Consider the following 10443-nt stretch of genomic DNA (forward strand, 5'->3'; position numbering starts at 1 on the left):
TCTCTTCCAATCAGTTGGCCAGATAGTTGTCTTTCAAATTTCTACTTTGAGGAGGCAGCTCTTCCCCAGTTGCATTTTGAGTGCCTTCCAACCTGTGGTGCTAATTTTCCAGCACTACATCTGACATTGTTTCTCTGCTATTCATAAGGTTTTCAGTAACTAAATATTTGGAAGTAGTTTGTCACTGCTTCCTAGTCTGTCTTCGTCTGGAAACTTATCTGAAACCTGTCCACCATGGGTGACCCTGCTAGTATTTAAAATACTGGTGGCATAGCTTTCAGAATCACAGCAACTCACAAGCCACCACAGTACGACAAACTGACAGATGTGTGGTGGTTCTGACTCAATAGCTACCCTATAAAACAGAAAGGGAATATTCTGGTATGCTCTCTTGGATATGTGTTGATTTCTGTTAGTCAGTTTGTAGGGTTGCATATTAATTCCAACAAATCATAGTACAAGCAAGAGAAATAACAGCTCACCATTAATCTGTGTTTTAATACGCTGGATCTAAAATACCAATGGAATACTGGGGGAACAGAGTAGCAATCCTATGCCCATCTCCAGAAAACTGTTTTGCCACAAAAGATCCCAGTTCCTTTAGGTATTCCAGGACGACTAATTGGTAGCTAAGATGCCCACAACCTCATTCTTCCTCCTCTACATGTCCTGACAAAAGCTCTGAAATTAATTAGAATGATATTAACTAACCCCAAAACCACATTGTTTTTACAGCTGGAAATTCAGTCTTTAATTTATTTTCCCTACCAATATTTTTGCCAAAGAGCTCATCTGAATATCTGCAAAGATTAATTGATAACACCCACAGATGTCAATAATTAAATTTTTGTAGTGCCAAGAATGAGCTATGCAATTTCAATTTAATTTTTCCCATTATAAAATTCCTAGAAAGAATTGAAGTACAAAGAATAAATCCACTTAAGTTATTATTCAAAGAAGTCAATGTTCAAAATTAAATCATCTTGCCCTTGTGGTTTCAAAACCAAAGAAATTATAGTAAAATATCATTGTTTAACAAGTTAACAAAAATAGAAAAAAAAATTAAAAATTTGTCTTAGCATTTTCAATTAGAGAATATTAAACAGTCTTAAGTTTCTCTTGACAAAAGAATTTCAGCTGATAAATGCAAAAGAAATGCAAAAAGTAAGAGGATTAAATTACCCTTTTACAACCCCTAATGAAATAATTGATTCTAGCAATAATCGATAATTACTGAAAAATCAATTGAGGATAGGTAGATGAGTACACTAATTAAGAAATGAGCTATGCTATATTGTTGTAATAATAATAATAGAAGCAAATCTCAGTGACTTAAACCAAAGTTTATCTCTTATTCACAATTTATGTCCAATGCCAGTTGACAAAAGAACCTTCAGATTCCATTGGGGAACCATCTTGATACATTCTTTCACAACCGGGGGAAGAAAAGAGAATATAATGATTTTCTTCCACCTGCAAATATTTTTATAAATAAGAAATTTGAGTACACAAAGGATACTGGGTGATTGTTGTTGTTGTTAATTGCCGTCGAGTCGGTTCCCACCCATAGGGACCCTATACAGGGTTTCCGAGGGTGTAAATCTTTACGGGAGTAGAAAGCCTCATCTTTCTCCCGCGGAGCGGCTGATAGTTTCGAACCGCTGACCTTAAGGTTCGCAGCCCGATTCGTAACCACTACGCTACCAGAGCTCCTTACTGAGGGATTATTCATTTTGATAGTTTTGATATAAGATGGTGGTTACAAAAGAATAATTCCATATTTTTAGAGATACCTACTAAAGTTGTTGTTATTGTTAAGTGGCATTGAGTTAGTTCCAACTCACAAAAACCCTGTTGAGTTTCCAAGGAGTAGCTGGTGGTTTTGAACCACCAACCTTGCAGGGGTGAAATAAAGTGACATCTCAGAATTGGTTTGCAAGATTTCTGCAAAGAATTAAAAAGGGAATGCACGAAGTAGTTGTAGCAAAAACTTGACAATTTTACTAGTCAAGATCCAATCTGAAATTATTCTAAGTATTTAAACAAAAGAAATGCAATACAAATAGTTTAATGTAGGTTACAGAAGATATAAAAGAACTAACAAGCCATATAAGGGATGATGAATTTTTCAATAATAAAAAAGTTGCCATCACCTCTTGGTTTTGACAGAAACAGTGAAGAACTTAAACCTGAGTTAAATAAGACCATTAGCCATCCTTAGATGAGTCTCTGATGCCACAAAAGGCACTAGACTACTAGCCAAAAAAGTTTGCATCAGTTCAAACCCACCTAAAGGTGCCTTGGAAGGACTGGTGATCTGCTTCCAAATGGTTAGTCATGAAAACTCTATGGAACATTCTGAAACACATATATAGACTTTATATGAGTCAGAATCAACTTGAGGGAACTGGTACATATCTTTAGAAGTAAGGATGCAGAGAGTCCTCCTTGCTTTCTTAGGCCACATTTTTAGGAGCTCAAAGGAACTAGGTGCTTGGCCTAAGGAAAAACTTCTGCCAGAGATGCAAAACAGACTCCTTTTTTTTTTTTTTTTTTCTGTTTACTGCTTACTCTGAGCTGACTTCAAAAAAAGTCAGCTAGCCAGATACCTCAGGAAGCCCTCAGGCACCCTCATTCCTTCCTCCCCTTTCCTCTCACAGCAGGCTCCCAGGAAGAGCATTTATTCCCACTGGACATGAAAATATCCATAGAATAAGCTGTCAAATGACTCAAGCTTTCTGATTAAAGAAATAATGTTTAAGGGGGTTTGCCATGGTCTTGTGTCCATTAAAGAATGATTTTGAAAATGTGAAACCGTCAGGATTTTCTTCTTGTAAATTCCTGGATTCTCTCTATTTAAACTCTGAACATTTCCTTTTGTGAATCCTTGCACCCAATCCTGGATCCTCTGTTCCTTCAATAAATATTTTTCAATCATACCAACAGAAGCTTCACATGAAAGATCAATCCCTAGAATTGCTGTTGTTATTAAGTGCCATCGAATCAGTTCTGACTCATAGTGTCCCTGCATAGGGTTTATAAGGAGCGACTGGTGGTTTTGAACCACTGTCCTTGCAGTCAGTTTGTTGTTGTTAAGTGAAGTTGAGCCAATTCCAACCCATAACAGCCCTATGTAGGGTTTCCAATGACCTGCTGTTGAGCTTAAACCACCAACCTTGTGGTTCAAACCAAATTTTCAGTCCAACGCATTAGCCCGCAGTGCCACACCAGGACCCCTTGCAGTTAGCAGTACGGTGCTTATCCAACAGCGCCACACCAGGAGACGGTAAAACAGACGGTAAAAACAAGGGAAACCCTCAAAGAGGTGAATTGATGTAATAGCCACAATCAAGGACTCAAACATTCCAAGGGTCATGAGGATGGTGCAGGGCTAGGCAACCTTTTGTTCTGTTAGACACAATGTGACCATCAGTCCAAGCTGACTCTACTGCAGCTAACCTGACCTGATGTGAAGTGATTTTTCACTTCCTGTCTACATGTTCAAAATCCAGTCTCATCCCTGGAATTCCAGGAGTCAGATGGAAAATGGGAACTGAGTGGGGGCTCTGCCTGATGGTAGAGGCTCTTTGATAATTTGTGCAGTTTTCTGTCCTGTGTCACAGAAGCAGATGCCAAGACCTCTTACTGGAGCATAATCAAGGACTGAGAAACCCTCTTTTAGGGAACATCATCTCTAGTTCCCCCATTTGTTTCAGCTGGAAATTCATGCTTGACCTGAAGATTCCCACAGCTGATGCTGCTAAAGACCGTGTCTCTAGGGGCCTAGACGACTCATACTGCTGGCATGTGCTGCTCACAACCCTTTTTTCTTTTGTTTTGTTTTCTTCTCAGCTAGTGACTGTTCCCAGGCCATGAGAAACATTTCTCTCTGCTGTGTTCGTGGAGGATGGCTCAGCTGAGTTTGTAGCAGTTTGACTTAAATCTCTGTACATCCAAAGCTAGCACCATTCCCTAGTTATGAGTTTCTTATTTATTTTCTTTTTGCATAACCATACTTCTGTCCTTCAAAAATAACCCATTATTACTTTACTTTTCAAGTGAAATAAGAAATAAATATGTTCAAATTTTGCCTGATTTAACTGTCTGATGTGAAAAATAAATGCACTTCAAAACCAGGATCTAATTGTAGCCTTAAAAAAAAAAAAAAAAAGAATCATTTGTCGTCAATTCTGATTCATGGTGAACCCTAACCTAGACCTGAGTTATTATTAGCCACCCCTTTTATCTAACACATCTTGGCTCTGTCTTTATATCAAATCATAATGCTACAAATTTCTCAAGAAGGCTCCCTTAGGAAAGTGAGGACAGCACACCCCTTCCTTAATTATCACATGACTTTAAAGCTCATCAGTAATTCTTCGAGTATTTTATTCCAATCTTACTGGTCATCTTTTTCTGACTGGGAGGGGTCTTGCCTTCTATTGATTAAGAATAGTCAGGTAAGTCAGGGTTTCCATATGAGGAAAGGTTTATTATTAAGAAAGAGGCTTACAAGTAGAGACTGTGAGAGCTTAATGCAATGCTTAACCCCTGTATCACCAAACAAAGACTGGTGGGGTTTTAAATTTGGGGGGTAGAGAAAAGGCATCATGTTTATTCATAAGGATAGGGAGTGAGTTCCAGAAAATGCCCCCTGAAGAAGGTGTCATGTGAACTGGGTGTGTGCATCTTATTTCTTCAAGATGGGTTGTACCACAAAAATCTCTAGTAGGGGCAGACAAAATTTTCTATGGGATCACAGACCTGCATGGTTCTTTGAGACCCTGGTTCAAACTCCTCCTAGGGGCTGGTATCTCCTCTGCTAGAGTAGAAGGTTTATCCTTTAAAGTTATACATAGGCCACTGGGTAAACCAGTCCAACCTGTAAAATATCTCATGTTGTTGTTAAATACCCATCAAGTCAGTTCTGACTCATAGCAACTCTACATGCAATTTCCAAGAAGCAGCTGGTAGGTTTGAACTGCCAACCATGTGTTTCACAGTCCAGTAGTTATCTTATAGTGCCAGAACAAGAGTCCAAAATATCTCATAAGGAAGTAAAAATACAGAATTTTTAGGGATGGCCTTCTTTAATGGCATGTCCCAGGATGGGGCGGTTGAGTTATGCACATCTTTACAATTACCCAAGCAAGGAGGGGTACAAGCTGCAACATTCCTCAAGACTTCAATCACAAAATTCGGTCAGTCAGTGGCTCACATTTAACCCTTTATTTCTGGAACCCTTTTTCCTCTGTTTCATCCTATAAATCACTACACATTGTATGCAGTTATTTAGTATAACTATTGCAAGTTTGGAGTCCTGGTGTGGCACTGCAGAGTAATGCACTGGACTGCAAGTTGGTTTGAACCACAAAGACAGCAGTTCTAGCTCACCAGCCACTCCTTGGAAACCCTATACAGAGTTACTATGACACCAAAAATGACTTGATGACACTTAACAACAACAATATTTATATATGCATGTGTATGTGCAAGGAGCTCTAGTAGCATAGTGGTTATGAATCGGGCTGTGAACCTCAGGGTCAGCAGTTCAAAACTACTAGCTGTTCTGCAGGGAAAAAATGAGGCTTTCTGCTCCCGTAAAGATTTATAGCCTCAGAAACCCTGTACAGGGTCACTATGAGTTGGAACCGACTCCACGGCATATAACAACAACAACAAAGAAAATATGAAGCATCCACAGCCACCAAAAGAATAAACGTACAATTAATTTTATGTATCTCAAACTGGTCTGAAATCAACAAGCTTCTTTTCATGTTGATTTCTTGATTAAGTATCACAATGTAAAATATCCACACATGTTTGGAGGCAGGAAAAGCAGAGTCAGGTAGTATGAGCTCTGTGGGGGAGGTCCCAAAAAACCAGAGGAGGTGCTTTTATGGAGCTGCTCCAGAGCTCGGGATCTAGAATAAGGAGCAGAGCATCTGTTTCCCACACCCACCGGTAGAAAAATCACTGTATAAAGGAAAATACTGTTATTTCAGAATTGATCAGGGCTTGGGACTCTGCCTGTGGAGCACTCCCAGCCTGGCTGTGTTCAGAGAGTGGGGCCACAATCAGACTGACACAGTGAAACCCATGCAGCAACATTTGAAAAAAGAGGAGTGGGGGGTTCTACACATTTTTTCCTCCTCTTCCCTGTCCTGCCCTCTCTGCCCAGCCTGACCACTTTTCAGGTGGGTGGGTGCACACCCCCAAAAGGGTTCAGCATTGGTGCCCCAGTTTTCTCACAGCACAGAGAGGAGGATCCTCATTGGTCCCATGGACTGACCCTTTGGCACCTGCCTATGACATCTGACTCTGGGACCCAGCCCTAAAGTTGAATGGGGCAGGACCCTTTATTTCTGCACTGGTCAAACAGCTATGGTTTTCTTTTTGTTTTGGAGTGGTGATTTTTGTCTCTGCTTTTAGATTGCTCCTATTTTTAGTCCTTTTGATCACACTTTTTTCCTGGGTGTGGGAGTTTTTTCTCCATACATTACCCAAGAAGAGACAGCAATTGTGGCCATATAGCCAAGCTACAATCATACCCCCTAACATCTCACCATTGGGAAAGGAGCCAATACCATCTGGTAGATGTTACATGCAAAAAGGAAAACCAATTTCCAGATCATATCCAACAAGAGACATCAGCAAGCTTAACAATACAGCAACATACATCCATTTAAGCATTAAAAATTCACCTAACTACTGAAAATGTCCAGGAAAACACAACAAAAGATATCAAAACATGTCCAAAAACAGAAAAGAGTAACTGAGACAAATGAGTTGGAGGCAGACATAGTATTTCCAATAGAAGAAGAGCAGGGATTAGAGCTGCCTAAGAAAGAATTCAGAAGAATGATATGGAAACAAATTCAAATGATCTGAAAAGGGGTGGAGGAAAACATGGAAGAAGTCAGGAAAGTGATACAGGAGCAATCAAACAAGATAGATAAAGCATTGGAAACAAGTCAAAACCTACAAAAAAGAGGTCCAGATAATTAATAATAAAATATCAGAAATGGACAATACACTGAAAGGGCAAAAGAGTAGAATTGAAGAGATGGAAGTCAGAACCAGCAAGCTAGAAGACAAATTTCTCAATACTGCTAAGATAGAAAAGCAAGCATAAAAAATGATAAAAATATCTGAAGAGAGCCTAAGATTCATGCTGGATAACATGAAGAGGAATAACTTAAGAATTATTGACATCCCAGAACAGGAAGAATCACAGAAATCTGTAGAGGAGATAGTTGAGGAACTACTGGAAGAAAATGTCCCTAACATCTTGAAGTATGAGAAGAGAACATTCAAGAGATGAACAAACTCCAGGAAGGATAGACCCCAAAAGAAAACCACCAAAACATATCATAATCAAGCTGTCCAAAATCAAAGACGAGGAGAGAATCCTAAAAGCAGATAGGGAAAAAAATAAGTGTTACCTACAAAGGCAAGCAAATCAGATTAAGCTCTGACTTCTCAGCAGAAACCATGCAGGCAACAAGGTAATGGGGAGACATATATAAAACCCTAAAAGCAAAATCTGCCAACCAAGAATCATCTATCCAGCAAAACTGTCAATCAAATACGATGGTGCAATCAAAACATTTCAGGAAAAACAGAAGCTAAGAGATTTTGTCAAAGCCAATCTAGCACTTCACAAAATCCTAAAGGGAGTACTTTGGAATGAAAACCAACAAGAACAGACAATAACCAAAGATTGATAGTCATGGCAACACCACCTGGAACTCAATCAAGAGATAGCAGAGTTCAGAACAGAACAAAATTACACCAATGAATTCAGAGGACCTGTGAGGCCTACCAAAGATCAAAATATTAACAGTGTCAAAAAAGGGAAAGACATAGGAACAGAGATCCAGGTGGTGAAGAGGTCAGGTAGGTTACAGGATACAATAGACTATCTTAAATGCGAGGGAAATTAATAGACTATAGGGAAAACCCAAAGAAAATTAATACTTCACAACCTACCATGAAATGAAGATCCAATCAGAAGAAGGAAACATGAAAATTAAGAAGAAAATGACAAGAAATATCACACAAAAAAACATAAACTCAGCAGAAGAATGCATGCAGAACAAAGGAACAAATAGCACCACAAAAAATTAACATAAGGACAGCAATTAACTCATACCTATCAATAATTACACTGAATGCCAATAGATTAAATGCACCAGTGATGAGCTAGAGAGTAGCAAAATGGATAAGAAAACAAGACCCTTCAATATGCTGCTTGCAAAAGACACATCTTGCACACAATGACAAATACAGACTAAAAGTTAAAGGATGGGAAAAAATATACCAAGCTAACTGCAATAATAAACAAACATGAGTGGCAATACTAACCTCTGATAAAGTAAACTTTAAGACAAAAACCAGCATATGAGATAAAGAAGGATACTATCTCATGATCAAAGGGTCAATTGAGCAAGACGACATAACCATAATAAATATCTATGCTCCCAATGAAAGAGCACCAAGATATATGAAGCAAACCCTGCTAGAATTGAAGAAAGAAAGAAAGAAAGAAATCTAAAATTATAGTGGGATATTTTAATATGCCACTTTCGGAAAAGGATAGAACAATCAGAAAGAAACTCAACAAAACCACAGAGGAACTAAACAGTAAAATCAACCAACTTGACCTCATAGATGTGTACAGAGCATTCAACCCAACAATAGAACAATATACATTTTTTTCTTGTGCACATGGAACATTCTCCAGAATTGACCATGTGTTAGGTCACAAAACAAGCCTTCATAAATTTAAAAACATCAGAATACTACAACATCTTTTCAGACGACAATGCTATAAAACTAGAAATCAACAATAAGAAGACCAAGGAAATAAAGACGAATACATAGAAACTGAATAACACCCTGATGAAAAGTGACTGGGTAGTAGAAGAAATTAAATGTGAATTCATAAAGTTCCTAGAAATAAATGAGAATGAAATCACAACATACCAAAATCTTTGGGACACGGCAAAAGCAGTGCTGAGAGGTCAATTCATTGTGATAAGTGTGCACATCCAAAAAGAAGAAAGAACCAAAATTAACACATTGAAACAGCATCTCCAGCAATTAGAAACAGATCAACTGAGGAAAACTAGTCACCAAAAGAAAAGAAATAATAAAGATCAGAGCAGAAATAAATGAGATGGAAAACAGAAAAACTATAGAAAGAATCAACAGGACAAGAAGCTGGTTCTTTGAAAGGATTAATAAAATTGACAAACCATTGGCAAAACTAACAAAAGAAAAGAGGGAGAAGTCACAAATATCACACATTAGAAAGCACATGGGCAATGTCACAATGGAACCAAACAAAATCAAAAGGATAATAGCAGAATACTATGAAGAGTTGTACTCCAACAAATTAAAAAACTTAGAAGAGATGGATACATTTTTAGAAAAACCAACCTATCTAATCTTACACAGAGGGAAGTAGAAAAACCTAAACAGACCCATAACAGAAGAAGAAATTGATCAGGTCATCAAAAACTTCCCAACCAAAAGAAGTCCAGGCCCAGATGGCTTCACAGGTGAATTCTACCAAACATTCAGAGAAGGGCTGTCAACAATTCTACTCAAATTATTCCAGAATATAGAGGAGGATATAAATTTCCTAATACATTTTATGAAGCAAGCAAAACCCTCATACCAAAACCAGGAAAGGACATCACTAAGAAAGAAAATTATAGACAAATACCCCTCATGAACATAGATGCAAAAATTCTCAACAGAATCCAACAGCACATCAAAAAAATAACACCATGACCAAGTGCATTTTATAACAAGAATGGAAAGATAGTTCAACATTAGAAAAACAATCAATGTAATTCACTATATAAATAAGAAAAAGAAAAGGAACCACATGATCATATCAATCAATGCAGAAATGGCATTTGACAAAATCTAAAATCCATTCCTGATAAAAACACTCAACAAAGTAGGAATCAGAAGGAAATTCCACAAGAGAATTAAAAGCATGTATACAAAACCAACAGCCTACATTACTCTCAATGGAGAGAAACTGAAAGCCTTTCCTCTGTGGACCGGAATGAGACAAGGATGCCCTTTGTCGCCACTCCTATCCAATATTGTTTAGGAAGTCTTAACCAGAGCTATACGGAAAGATAGGGAAATTAAAGGCATCCAGATTGCCAAGAGGAGGTAAAACTATCTATTTGCAGACGATATGATCATATACATAGAAAACCCCAACAACTCAGTAAAAAAGCTACTAGACTTCATTAGAAGAGTCAGCAAAGTGGCAGGATATAAGATCAACATACAAAAATCAGTTGGATTCCTCTATACCAAAAACAAAAGTGCTAAAAACGACATTAGGCAAGCAATATCATTTACAATAGCCATCCAAAAATGAAATATCTAGGAACAAATGTAACCAGAGAAACA

This window comes from Chrysochloris asiatica, unplaced genomic scaffold (genome assembly GCF_000296735.1).
Source record: "Chrysochloris asiatica unplaced genomic scaffold, ChrAsi1.0 scaffold00008, whole genome shotgun sequence".
Lineage (NCBI taxonomy): Eukaryota > Metazoa > Chordata > Mammalia > Afrosoricida > Chrysochloridae > Chrysochloris > Chrysochloris asiatica.